Below are 15586 nucleotides of genomic sequence, written 5' to 3'. Positions count from 1 at the left end.
TTGAATTATTATGCTCTCATACAAATTGAGCTGTTGCAGGATTTTTGGTAATGGAAACAATTCCAAATTATTTGTAATTGCACGTGAAGGAGTCTGGTTGTTGTCTAATTTTGCAGTACAGTAACTGCACCATATTAGGCGTTCAGTTATTTCATATTTGCTTTCAGCTAAAAGGTACAAAGCTAATTCAAACAATTTAGAGTCTTCATTGTTTTCTATTTTGTATGCTATGTCCACATTTTTTGCGTTCCTTTTGTAAAAAGTTCTGCGGCAACATACACACACATGGTTTGGTACTTCAGCCGATGACCTTTTAAAATTTAGTATTTCTTTTCTGTATATGTGTTATAGAAGGTTGCTATGTGCAGAATTGTCGTTACTATGCTCTAAAACTGTTGCATTTTCTACGTGGCTCTCACTTCCAAAATAATTTTTCGGAATACGGTCCATTTCTTCTTGTAAGTATTTGGGTATACCATGCAGAAGAGTGGTTTTTAAATTGCCTAATTCTGAAGCTGGGCTTTTTGCACAGTATATTTTATACACTAAATTTCTTACTTTGGAATAATGCACTGATATTCCTTTGATATCATGGAAGGTACTTTTGCAAATAGGCACAGAAATGCAGGCTAATGAATGTCCTTTTAGCCCTGTGTCTTTCCGCACTACACAAATATCCATATTTTGCAGCACTTTCATTTGACTTTTGTCTTTACCTTTTACATATTGATTGAGGAACTGACAAAGATTTGAAAGCTTTGTTTGGAATGGCACACATTGATGTGCTCGGCCTTTGTATGCTGGACGGTGTAGTTCTGCTGCATCGAGAGGTAATTCTGAGTTTTCAGAAGATAGTTTTGTAAGCAGTGTTTCTTGTTCCATGATGGTGGTATTGATTTTCTCATACCCTTGTCCACTGCTATGGATGGCAATTGTGTTTGTTTGATTTTGTTTGTATGCTTCATCATTAAAATATGGCTCTGAGGTTGTTGTGTGACTCCACTCACCACCACAAACGGGCACAAAATTATTTTTGTTCACATTCCGTTTATTGCTGAGTTTCATTTGTAGTTTGGTACTTAGTTTTGTTAGTGCTTTCATCCTTTTTAACACTAATATGAACAACTTCCTTTTGAGAAGGATTGCACTGTCTACGAGTGCTTGTGGAATTAACTTTCTATGGTACGTTTTAAGGGGTGAGGATAATTTTGGTCCTCTTAGTAGATTCCGAAGGACTCTGTGACGAAACATTTTTGCTAAAATACTTTTTTTTTACACTATCAGGATTATTAGGAACATTGTTAGCTGTACTGGCAGCCGTTTTTTTGACAACATTTCTGTGTTTTGTGACACTTTTTGATGGAGGAGGTACAGTTTCGGTAGTTGAGGCTTCTTTTATTATGTTACCCAACTGCATTAGGTGGTTTGTACCAAGATTCTCCACTAACTCTACAACAGGTGGATGCTTACATTGGGCACTTTTATTTTTATTTGCTCTAATTCTGCGTTCCTTTCTACAGAGCTGCTTTCTAGTAGGCATTCTTTGGTGTCTGTTGAGAAAAAAAGTATACTTTGGTCTGTTGTCCAATGTATGTGTGCTGTGTGCATGTGTGCATGTGTGCATAAATGTGATGGGGAAGCTCTTTGGCATGGTGTGTCAATGCACGGTGACCTCTAACTATCATTTGGTAAGGCTACTTTACTTTTTGTATACTAGTACAATGTGCTTTAGATGAGAGTACAAAGTGCCCTACTTGAGACGAGAACCTTTATTAATAACCGAAATGCCAAAAACTTGCTACCGCAACTTATTTTCACAATGTAACCTTCTAAGGATTTCCTATGTTATTTCAGTACCAAACACACAGGGATTTGACAGCCATTCCACCTGTTATTCTTTGTTCAATAAATGGATATTTGTAGGTATAATGGTTTACAAATGAATGCTTGCTTTGGTGCCCAAAATAAACAAATAACCTATGCAGCCTCTTTAAGGAGTAGTTACAATATGAAGGTTGTACTGTACCTACTTTTTTGTGCAAGATGACCAGGTTTCTTCGGATATGTCGTCTGCAGTGTAGATGCTGTTGATTCTCAGGAGAGTAGTCTTCACTGTGAATTAAAAAAACAATATCAATTACTTTGTGCGTTTGCAGCGGTCATGATACTGCAGACTTTACTTGTACTTCTTTCATCAGAGGATTCAACTTTCATATTTGAACCCAGTCCACGTGCACATTTCACTTCTCTCTGTGCAGTCTTTGCATACTACTTTCAATATGGTACTTGAAAGTCCTTCAAAATAACTAAATTTTTTAAGGGTTTGCAAATGCCTTTTTCTTTACAAAGTGTAGTATGCATAGGAGAGAGGTTTGTAAGCGCTACAGCAAAGTACTAGATGGGCAAACATTTTGTACTTGTTAATGAAAAGCACGTTGTCCACAAATGGGGAGACCCTCATAAGGACATGTCAGCACCACAATCGGGAGCGCTTACTATTCTCATACGATCACATTGCAAGTAGCATTACTGTAGGCAGTACAGAGTACAGAACTCCCACATTTTCACATACAAAATTGAGGTCTGCCCTAAATTATACTTCTCAACTCACACGCTTTTGGCGGGTGTCACCCGCCTTGTAAAGGGCAGAGTCACCCGCCAAGCCTCCTGCACGGCCATTCATTCCAATGGGCGTCTCACCCGCCAAAAACAAAATCGTCTGATTTCACCCTCCTTTAAGACAATAATGGTTGAGAGCTATGCCTAAATAGGCATGCTTGCAACGTATGTACAGGTTATGCAGAAGACAGTAAGCAGTCGTGCGATTTGTTAATGACAAACAGCAATGTTGCACTTTAAAAGGGGGAGCGTTGTTATGTGTTCCCTATGGAAATTTACCGGCATTATTTTATCTATTTTAAATCATAAGGCTTCCACATGTACTCTGAATAAAATTTACATACCTGTACTCTATACTGATGCATGTGGACATGCATGGAGCTGTACATAGAAATTCGCAATCCTTGCACAGTAGCTTGTGAAGTAGGTGCTTTTCAATGGTATGCGATTTCCATTAAGAATCATCGACAGTAATTTTGAAGTGCGCAATGTTGAAGACGGAGTTAGAATTAGCTATGTTCTATGTGATTGGTGGATGATTGTGCACCCGTTTAGTTGTGTCCAATGAGGGACTTGCTTTGGTACCGCTGTAGAAAGGGTGGAAGGACTGGGTAAGAGTTACGTGCCACACGTAGCCAATGCTTGTCCGCTGGTAGGGCGTATTAAATATGGGTTTCTACAGCAAATCCTGCATGGAAAGACGACTGTAGGCATCAGCCAATCAGATGTTCACATTACTCTTTTGTGTCGAAAGACGGTGCGCACACTGAAAATGGCAAAGGTGGAGAGGGTCAGGGTTTTGCTGCTTGGAGAAATTTTTGTGCAAGGCTTACAACACTATGCCGAGAGTAGGCATGTGGCACACCATTTCGATGTGCAAGGAGTGGAGGTGGTGTGGAGCGCTGACACTGATGCCAATGCTGCAGCAATTCTGCAAGTTTGCAGAGACATGCGTAGAATGACCACTCCTCATGTGGCAATTTTGCAGTACGGTGCTTGCCACTTGGGATACCTGACTTACGTACTTTGTTGGCAGATTTGGCACAGTTGGTTGAAGCACTCATGATCATCTTCCCAACATCGAAAGTTATTTTTTCTGCTTTACTCCCGAGAGTACAATGCAACAACACTTCTGTTTTCTGTCCAGATCAAAGCATCGGGAGGTGCATCATCAATCGCGGAATGCGTGCATTCATGCTACGAGTTGGTATGTTTTTTTGTAGCCACAATAACATTGCTCCAAGGAATGCGCATTACTTTGAAGGAGATGGTGTTGCGCTATCCTCTTTGGGAAATGCAATGTTCTTTTGGAACATAAGGCTTGCTTTAGAGAAGGTTCTGTAAGATTTGCAAGAGTAAAGCAAGGACAAAAAATACAAAAATATACATAAAATACCACATGTCTGTACGATATGTGGCCAAAATAAAATTAAAAAACGCTCTTTTCAGAGCCTACCTTAAAGGGGAAAAGGGGGAATAGTACTTTAATGTACCGTCGGAAGGAAAAGAAAGGGGTTAAACAAGTGATGTCATCATTGACATTTTCATGGTCTGGGTGTTCGTGTTAGCAGTGCACAGGGGTGGTGGCAGGTTTGGGGCTTACTTTACCATAACTGTCGAATTTCAGGGGTTTTTCGGTTTTAATTTGAAGCATAAAGGGGAGGTGGAAAGTTTTTTTTAGTGAAGTTTACAGGTTTTTGTAGGGCAGCTTAACCATAACGTCCCCTCAACAAAGTTTTTTTTGTAGTATATATATATTCCAACTTCAAATTTCTGAATAAGCCGGTGCACAGCCTCTAGAAGTGGGTGCCTCCTGGATGGCTTCAGAACTACAGATCAGGTAAGTATTTGAAACACAAAGAAAACCAGGGCACTCGATCTACGCTATGTTTAAAATATTTCACATTTTATTAACAATCTAAGAATGTCATAGTTACAGAGATGGACTTACTGGGAACTAACAGACCTGGGAGTAAGCACTCCTGTAGTCACTACGCGTGCCACCCCTCACTCAGGGCTTCCTCAGGTGCAGGTTTACAATCTCTGTATGCAGGCTCCATTTTATAGTGTTCCTAAAAGGTCACACTAGCATCATGTGACTACTTAACTTTGTGATCATGTGACCACATATTTCAAGTTGGCGGTATCCTTCATGTTAAAAAGGAAACCATCTTGGCGTTTCTGACACTCCCAGCCATTGAATGATATTGTCTGGACCCGAGTATCCTGACCCTGCTCACAGTCAAATAATGGATACAATATCTTCATTGTATGATGCAAGTGATGCAAAAAAATTTGCAACAGTCGAGTGCTCCATATTACAACAGAGATTGGTAATGAGGCCAACTTTGCGGAAAATTGAGGATCTAGACTCATCAGTAGTTTATCTGTGCTGTTGAGTCAGGAGAAGGTGAATATTTACATTTACCCTACCGCTTACAGCTGTTGAATTTGCAACAACTATTACATATAGTTACAGAGTCAGACATGGCAGAGGAACAGGAGGCAAAGCGGATGGCCGCCGCCCTCATGCTATTGAAAGGAGACTCAGGGGAAACGGGACCAGTGAGTTTTAGAAATGTAATCTCAGCCGGATTGACAGCCCAGCAGAAAATTGAGATGCTTGAAAGATTGAAAAAACGAGAAATCAGTAAATGGTGGGAGGCTATGACTTTTACAACTTACTGTCATGGCCACTAGTCAAGGGGCCAGTCCTTCCTCATTCTCTATGCCAAGGGAGTGTGCAGCTGGGCCGGGCGTGGCCATAGAACAGAACTGGAAGGCACGTGCTACAGTCCCAAAGAAGGGCAAGGTGGAGCCAGCAGGCGGGGCTAAAGGGAAGGGCCTGATCAGCCTATATAAGGCCAGCCCATCCACGTGCCTTCACTTCGCGTTATTCTGCTTTCAGCAGCTTAACACTCTCCGCTGTGCTTGCATGCGCATCACTGGATTCCTGCAGCCCCATCCTAAAGATTTTCATGAGAGCGCTTGTTACCTGCAGTCTACCGTTACATCGCCGTGCGTGCCTTCCAACCCAACTACTCCATCGCTGAGCGCGCTTCGTACCTATTGCCAGCCGCTACATCACTAGGTGCGCATCTCACCTGCTGCCAGCCGCTACATTGCAGAGTGTGCATCTTAGCTGCTGCCAGAAGCTACATTGCTGAAAGCGTTTCTTACCTGCAACTCATCGCGGCTGGAGTCGGACTCTTCCTCTTACCTGCATTCCATCACGGTCAGAGCCAAAGTCTTCTTTCTCACCAGCATTCCATCACGGTCAAAGTCAGAGTCTTCATCCTGCAACTGCGAATCTTCATCGAGAATCTGGACGCCATTCTTCATAGTCGGCCTGCACCTATGAGGAAATAAGAACACAACAGGTTAGAACGCATATGCATATCGAACGCACGGCCACATCATACAAAAGACTAGAGTTCCATAGTAAAGACCAATTTACCTGTCACTGTTGAAACTCCATCAGCCTCTAAGGTCTTCCGGACTCTCTTTGGTCCCGATTTACTTCTCCGTACCTATGGAAATGGAATGAGACATTGGAAGAATAATTATTAGACGAAGTACAGACAGTCTAATGGAACAATAGTTATAACAAAAGACTTACCTTCAAAGTGGATTTGTCGCAGCTGGTCTAGATCAACACTCCCACAGACCAGCGAACCAACTTGGTCCGTTCTACGCGCCCCTGCTAGGATAAGCAGGACGGATAGCTCAACATTACAAAACTACAGGTGAGCTTATATAAGAAAGCGCTTGCACACCATATTTTGGCACGAAAGGGCTGGGGGAAGTCACGATATCCCCACTCCATTTTCATTGCCTCTCCTCTTCACTCAGGGGCAACACCCATCTCCCGAGCCGCAGGTCCAACCACTATATGGAGGGGAAGGCGATTCTGAGAAGTCAAGGGAGGGCTCCAACCGTGCTCCAACGTCCCCGCAGAGACCAGGCGAGCGTAATAGAACGCAAAGTCTCTTCAAATATCCTCCTGGGCGTTATGGAAACTTCTGAAACCGACCAGTTAGCCCAACTATTGGGAGAGCTACGGGCCAAGGTGCATGCCTCAAGACAGGAGACTAACTCCCTGAGGAGAGACCTTATTATAGCCCAAGAACGAACAGATGATCTGGCAAGACAAATGCTTCAGGCACACGCAGGACAAGTCCGGTTACCCGGAATTACACCAACTCTGTTGCCGCAGCCCTCACCACCAGTACAGGTGGTGCTCCCGGGGGCGGTTCCACTTGCTCCACCCGAAAGCTTTTTTGGCGACCCAAACAAATATGCTGTGTTCATGACTCAGTGCAGCCTCCACTTTTTGTGTCGACCAGGAGCCTTCCCTAATGACAGTGCTAGGGTGGCCTTTGTGCTTTATTATTTGGGAGGCTGTGCAGCTGATTGGTCCATACCATTAGTAGCTCAGGAGGACCCTATACTTCAGAACTTTGCAGAATTCCAACGGGAATTGGAAAAGCTGTTCGCCAGACACACTCAAGGGCAAGCATTAGACAACAATCTACTGTCTCTTAGGCAAGGACACCATGACTTATTGACTTCTATTGCCACCTTCAATCACCTCGTAACACAGACCAACTGGCTTGAGGAGAAAAGAACCACACTGTTTTACTGGGGGCTTCGTGGTGAGTTAAAGGACGTACTAGCTCAAGTTGTTAACCCACCTGAATGCTGTGCAGACTATATCAACCTAACTGTGCAGTTAGATCACCGGTTACAAGACCGAAAAATGGACCGCACAAGAGCCAAAGGGCGATCAGTCTACATAAGGCCTCGGGACACTGCGACCAGGGGTCATGAAACCCCAGAACCTATGCAACTAGGGGGATTACAGGCTCCCATTTCTAGGGCTGAAACAGAAAAAAGAAGAGAACAGCAGCTCTGTTCATATTGTGGAAAAGCTGGACCTTTCTAACGGGATTGCCCTACAAAACCCCCCAAGAAGGTGGTAGGTGCCACGGACAATGACAACAAAGACAAGGAACAGGAGCTGGAAAACTCAGACGCCTGGCAAGTGCAGAGGTCCACTTGTCGAGCGGAATCAAGAAAGTTGTAACGACCTCACACCTGGTCATTCCAGTATTAATAGCCCACCCCCAACAACCATCGAGAGTACATGCTCTAGAAGTCTACATCGATAGTGGAGCGATGGGAAATTACATTGACAAGGGATTGGCTGCACGGATAGGCCTTCCGCTTCAGGAAAAACCGCACTCGGAAAAGGTCACTGCCGTGGATGGCTCTCAGCTGTCTTAGGGGCCAGTAACTCAATACACCGATGAGGTAATGCTGACATGGCAGGATGGTCACCGGGAAAGCATTTCATTTGATCTCATAGGGGCCCCCCAGTTCCAAATGATTCTAGGAATGCCGTGGCTGGAAACCCATGACCCAAGGATCGACTGGCGCACCAGAAATCGGACCTTTCCCCGAGAATGCACCAAGAGCTGCTACCTTAGGGATGTGGAGATTACAACACAAGGAGAAATCCATCCTGGGAATGTTGGGCTCATTGCCTTCCGAATATCAAGACTTTGTTGATGTGTTCCAAAAGGAACAAACCAACTGCCTACCACCACACAGAATTTACGATTGCCAAATCGATCTGGTCCCTGGGGCACAAGTTACCTGCAGCAGAATCTATGCTCTGACTGAGCAGGAAAATCAGCATCCACGAACATATCTTGATCAGTATCTAGATAATGGATTCATCCGCCCATCCAAGTCCCCAGCCTCCTCAGCTCTCTTCTTCGTACCAAAGAAAGAAGGGGACCTCAGGACCTGCATAGATTATAGGGCGTTAAACCAGATTACCGTAAGAAATAGGTATCCTCTGCCACTCATTCTGGAGCTACTCGACCAGGTAAAGAATGCTCAAATCTATACGAAGTTAGATCTACAAGGAGCTTACCACCTGGTCAGAGTGAAAAAGGGTGACGAATGGAAGACAGCATTCCGAACCAAATATGGGCTTTTCGAGTACCAGGTTATGCCCTTCGGGCTAGCAAAGCACCAGCCGCATACCAGTTATTTATGAACGATGTACTCCACAAACTGCTAGATGTCTGTGTCCTTGTTTATATCGACGATATCCTCATTTATTCGGCATCCAAGGAAGAGCATGTGGGCCATGTAAGAGCCGTTTTGGAAAAGCTCTGTAAGAACCAATTATTCGCCAAACTAGAAAAAAAATGTTTTCACGTTACAGAAGTCGGGTTCTTGGGCTTTATGCTTACCCCACGAGGGGTACACATGGATACTCGTAACGTGGAAGCAATTCTTCAATGGCCATCTCTGACATCAATCAAAGGAGTGCACAGCGTACTCGGGTTTGCCAATTTCTATCGGAGGTTCATTACGGGATTTTCGCAAATCGTCCACCTCTTTGCTAAGAAAGAATAAAAAGTTTATGTGGACCGCTGGGGCTGAAAAGGCATTCCAGGAATTGAAAACAGCCTTCATTTCAGCCCCAGTTCTCCGGCATCCTCGACCCGATATACCTTATGTGGTTGAGACCGATGCCTCCAATGTGGCCATGGGGGCAGTGTTATCACAGAGAGACCCAGACACCGGACAGTTACATCCTATAGCATTTTGGTCCCGCAGGTTTACAGCACCTGAAAAGATCTATGCTATAACCGACAAAGAACTATTGGCAATCAAAGGAGCCCTTAAAAACTGGAGACATTACCTCCTGGGGGCTAGGCATACTGTCACCGATATCATGGGCCCATCGCAGTTTGCAGTATTTAAAGACAGCCAAGGCCCAATCATCTCGTCAGCTTCGCTGGGCTCTCTTCTTCGCAGAGTATGATTTCATAACCACGTACTGACCTGGAGTGTGGAACAGAAAAGCTGACGCTTTCTCACGAATGGGGGATAACCAGGACGCATTCATACAATCAGAACCCTTACGCATTATTCCGGAGGAACGAATTCAGAACCAGATTGCAGTAACCGCCTGTTGGGAAGAATTAAATACCAACCTCCAATCGCAAATGGATTAAACCGCCCAACAATAATGGTTGAATAAGGCAGATCAGTACTCTGTCATGGACAACTTACTCTATTTTCAGGGGAGACTATACATTAAGGATAAAGAAACCCTAAACAAGATCATCGCCAACTACCACGGCTCACTAGTGGAGGGACACCCCAGGATTACTAAAACATGGGCCAAGATCATGAAGAATTATTGGTGGCCAACTTGGAGAAAGGATGTGGCCCAATTCATTGCGACATGCGGAGTCTGCGCACTGCAAACATCTCAAAAACCCAGCCCTGCAGGATTAGTACATCCACTAAGCATACCACCGGTTCCTTGGCATACCTTGTCCATGGACTTCATTACAGACTTACCTCCTTGTGACGGCTTCAACACCATTTTAGTAGTAGTGGACTTATTCTCTAAAATGGCACACTTTATTCCACTAAAAGGACTTCCTACTGCTGGAATCCTGGCCACTGTGTTCCTGGAACAAGTAGTCAAATTATATGCTTCCCCTCAGTACTGATCTCTGATCGGGGGACACAATTTGTCTCAGCCTTCTGGAGGAATTGTTGCAAGATCGCGCAAATTGACCTACACCTTTCTACCAGTCACCATCCCCAGACCGATGGTCAAACCGAAAGTACTAACCAGACGCTGGAGCAGTACCTAAGGTGCATGCTGCAACAGATCGAAGGATCCTGAAAGATGTTCTTTGGCTAACAGAATTTGCTTACAATAACTCTATCCACACTAGCACGGGACAAACCCCATTCTACATCATGAATGGTCGGCACCCACGGACATCTTCCTTTGACCCACTTGATGAGCTAGAAATGCCAGCAATTACCTCCCTACATAAAACTATTACTCAAACCCTCAAGGAAGCAACCAAGAGCTTAACCAAAGCCAAAGAACAACAAAAGAAGTTTGTTGACCAGCATAGAAGGGCAGCTCCACACTACCAAAACGGAGACAAAGTATGGTTAGCGGCCAGAAATATCCCGCTAAAAGGACCTTGAGTCTTCCGCCCCAGGTATCTTGGGCCCTATCCCATCAAAGCAATCATCAACCCAGTCGCAGTAAAGATAGAGCTACCTGACAATATGCGCATCCACCCTGTATTTCACGTTTCCCTTTTAAAGCCTGTGAAGCCCGAGACATGAATTACACAACCACCGGAACACGAAATTATCGAAGGAGAACCTGAGTATGAGGTTAAGGACATCTCAGACTCCAAATTAGTGAGGTCAAAACTGCACTACTTAATCGAATGGAAGGGTTATGGACCTCAAGATCGCACTTGGGAGCCTGTGGAGTTTGTCCATGCGCCTCGACTAATCAAGCGGTTTCATCGCAATAACCCCACCAAGCCTGGACCAGGGAGAAGATCGCCCATGAGATCGCCTTGCGGGGGAATGCTGTCATGGCCACTAATCAAGGGGCCAGGCCTTTCCCATCCCCAGGGTCCCATTGGACCCAGTCCATGCGCCTCTGGCACCAGTCTCATGTAAAAGTGTGCTCTGCACACTCTATCCCAAAGGAGTGTGCAGCTGGGCCGGGCGTGGCCATAGAACAGAACTGGAAGGCACGTGCTACAGTCCCAAAGAAGAGCAAGGTGGAGCTAGTAGGGGGGGCTAAAGGGAGGGGCCTGAGCTAGCCTATATAAGGCCAGCCCATCCACGTGACTTCGCTTCACGTTATTCTGCTTTCAGCAGCTTAACGCTCTCCGCTGTGCTTACCTGCGCATCACTGGATTCCTGCAGCCCCATCCTGAAGATATTCCCGAGAGCGTTCCTTACCTGCAGTCTACCGCTACATCGCTGCGCGCGCCTTCCACCCCAACTACTCCATCGCTGAGGGCGCTCCTTACCTGTTGCCAGCCGCTACAACGCTGGGCGTGCATCTTACCTGCTGCCAGCCGCTACATCACTGGGCGTGCATCTTACCTACTGTCAGCCGCTACATTACTGGGCGCGCATCTTACCAGCTGCCAGCCGCTACATCGCTGAGAGCACTTCTTACCTGCAACTCATCGCGGCCGGAGTCAGACTCTTCCTCTTACCTGCATTCCATCACGGTCAGAGCCAAAGTCTTCTTTCTCACCGGCATTCCATCATGGTCACAGTCGGAGTCTTCATCCTGCAACCGCAAATCTTCATCGAGAATCCAGACGCCATTCTTCATAGTTGGCCTGCACCTACGAGGAAATAAGAACACAACAGGTTACAACTCATATGCATATCGAACGCAAGGCCACATCATACAAAAGACTAGAGTTCCCTAGTAAAGACCAACTTACCTGTCACTGTTGAAACTCCATCAGTCTCTAAGGTCTTCCGGACTCTCTTCGGTCCCGATTTACTTCTCCATACCTATGGAAATGGAACGAGACATTGCACAAATAATTATTAGACGAAGTACAGACAGTCTAATCGAACAATAGTTATAACAAAAGACTTGCCTTCAAAGTGTATTGGTCGCAGCTGGTCTGGATCAACACTCCCACGGACCAGTGAAGCAACTTGGTCTGTTCTACGCGCCCCTGCTAGGATAAGCAGGACGGATAGCTCAACATTACAAAACTACAGGTGAGCTTATATGGGAAAGTGCTTGCACACCGTATTTTGGCACAAAAGGGTTGGGGGAAGTCACGATATCCCCACTCCATTTTCATTGCCTATCCTCTTCACTCAGGGGCAACACCCATCTCCCGAGCCACAGGTCCACCCACTATCTGGAGGGGAAGGTGATTCCGAGGAGTCAAGTCAAGGGAGGGCTCCAACCGTGCCCAACGCCCCCGCGGAGACCAGGTGAGCGTAACACTTACATAGAAATTAAAAGAATTCCAATGGGCCTTAGAAATCTCACCATACCTACATATGAGGAAACAGACCCAGAACCAATAGAATGAACAGATCATACCAACACCTGTTCATTCGCTATGATGGAGACCTTGATCAAATTTGCAAAATTGGACAGAGAAAAACGCCTGATAGAAATTGAAAAACTAGAAGATTGAATCTACAATTCAACTGAAGCTGATGAATGCAAACGAAAGGATACAAGGATGGAAGAAAATCTAGAACGATATGAGGGAGGGATCGGTTAAGAAAACAGCACAAATTTCAAACAGACAAAAAGGACTATGCGCAGGGATAAATGCATACATTTGCAAGACACTTTGATAAACCCAGCAAGGATCAATGGAACAAAAGCAAAAATCAAAAGAAAAAGCAGGAAGTCAATGTGACAGGCATACCCGGCACATCCTCCTCATCAGAGATAGGATTCTCGGATCGGGATCTAAGACCTGTCAAACTGAATTATTTCGACAAATTCAGACTCTTCCACCTAGACGACAAGGCAGAAAGAAAACCAAGAGGACACACACCAAGAAGAAGAGATGACAGAAACCAACAAGGAAGGGCAATAAATCCAGGAACAACCTCGGGACAGAGTATGACAACTCACTCGGGCAGAAGTCAGAGATCTCGAGGGAAGGCCGAGGCATGAGAATTTGAAAGTCAATGTCTTCAATTTCACCGAGAAACAACGTACCCCTATGGAGCTATCTGTATTGGAGTTAATCTTTCATTTTGTCCTGATCAGGAGTTTGAACTAGTACAAACTAGGATTGATCTTTTCAAATGTTTGCACAAATTGAAGCTGAAACGATTCTTCCTGTTGAAACGAGAGGATCGAGAAGGCAAGGATGAGACAGAACACTGTGCCCCTAATCCCCTATCTGTTAAAGACCTGGAAGCTCCATTTACATTGGACTCGATAGCAGATGAGGATTTCACAGACATTACCATGATGGCAAATTCAGAAATCTCTAGGAGATACAGCATTGAGACAGCTATCCCCAGAGAAAGTGGGCTCAAATTGAAGTCCACATTTTGTCCCAATATAAATATAACCAACATAGACATTTGTGAAGAAATAGCCCTTAAAGATTTGAGAAAAACTGTCAGCTACTAACACTAGAGGACACAGAACCAATATATCCAAAGAACAGAGGTCAGTATTAGTTAGTCTGCAATCAGATGACTCTCTAATAATACGACAAGCTGACAAAGGAGGAGGAGTGGTCCTCTGGAACAGAAATCTTTATCTTGAGGAAGCAAAGCCCCAATTGAATGATAATATCTGCTATGAAAAATGTGATGTATCTCTATTGTCTGATACAAAGTTGGAATATTATGAACTGCTCACCAAATAGTCCTTTCTAAATCTGATTGACTGGGAAGAACAGATGTTTCTCAAAAACAAATTTCCTACAACACTGATTCTCTATGTTGACCCAAAATTCATAAAAGTATTACAAATCGGCCTGCGAGACCAATTGTTTCATATAAGGGATCCCTTTTGGAGAACGCTACAAAATATATTGATGTTTTCCTGCACCATTTGTAAAGGACCTCAGCTCATATATGAAAGATACATGTGATTTGCTTAGGAAAATCAAGGGTATGCAAAGGGATGATGATTACATTATGGTATCATTGGATGTGACATCCCTATACACAAGTATTAAACATCAAAAAGGATCAAGAGCTTGTAAATATGTTCTAGACAGTGAATCAGTGAGCTTCAGACAACATAATGAACTCCTAATATTACTTCAATTCTGTCTGGAACATAATATCTTTCTCTTTGATGAGAAATTATACGGGCAAAAATGTGGAACAGCCATGGGCTCATGTGTTGCTCCCACTTATGCAAACCTCTATTTGGGATGGTGGGGGCTCACAAAAGCCTGGGCTGAAAAATGTGATTGTCACGTGGATCAAGTTATTTGCTGTTATCGGTTCATAGACAATTGTTTATTATTTGGAAAGTCTCACAGCAACAACTGGATGATTATTTATCAGAAATGAATATTAACTCCTTAAACGTGCACCTCACTTTGACTAGCGGTAAAGAAGAGCACATTTTTCTGGATGTGATTCTGTTTCCAAAAAGGGGTCTCTTACAGAGCAAGCTCTATAGAAAACTGACAGCCTCCAACGCAATCCTTAATGCCAAGAGTCACCACCCAAAGGCTCTTATTAAAAGCATCCCCTTTGGTGAACTCCTGCAAGGAAAAAGGAACTGCTCAAGGGACAAGGACTTTGATATAAAATCCCAAAACATTACTACGAGATTCAAAGCGAGGGGTTATGAGGAAAAAGTTGTAAATGATGCCCTACAGAAAACAAATAAGGTAGACAGGGAACAGATGCTTCTAGATATGAGCAAAAGAAAGGAGGAAGCTAATGAAAAGGATACTGTCAGATTAATTACCTCCTCTCCAAAAAAGCTGATCAGTTACGACCTATTTTGAACAGATATTGGCTTATCTTAAAGGCAGATAAAGATCTAGCAAGATATGTAGGACCCCATCCTAAAATTACATTCTCCAAAGCTAAGCCCATCAAGGAATTCATAGCACCCAGTGAGTCCTTTAAGAACAGAGCCCCGAATTGGAAGAGAGATCAGGGGGGGTTAAAAAATGTCACAAATAGACCATAACAGGCAATGAGATTAGATATGGTCCCGATAAGAGACAGATCTGGGAGATAAAGGAGTTGGGGACATGCACCACAAGATTTGTGGTGTATGCAATATTATGTCCCTGTGATCTCATGTATATTGGATCTACCATTTGTCCCCTGAAATTAAGAATACTACAGCACTATAGAGCCATCAAGAACAAATACACTAACTACCCTTTGGCTATACACTTTAAAGTGAAACACTGCAGCAATGCATCCCTGTTAAAATACACTGCTTTGGACCATAGTCCTGAACATCAAAGACAATGGAATAGAGAAAGACGTCTCAGACAATTGGAGTCCAAGTTAATCATAAGATTCAATATCCAGAAGCCGAGAGGCCATAACGCAGGAGAAGAGCTGGCAGTACCTCTGATGGACAACTAAGACAAACTAGTCCCTTGAGCGA

The sequence above is a fragment of the Ambystoma mexicanum genome, chromosome 5p (assembly GCF_040938575.1).
Source record: "Ambystoma mexicanum isolate Mex_15411 chromosome 5p, UKY_AmexF1_1, whole genome shotgun sequence".
NCBI lineage: Eukaryota > Metazoa > Chordata > Amphibia > Caudata > Ambystomatidae > Ambystoma > Ambystoma mexicanum.
Note: the sequence above shows the minus strand (reverse complement) of the source record.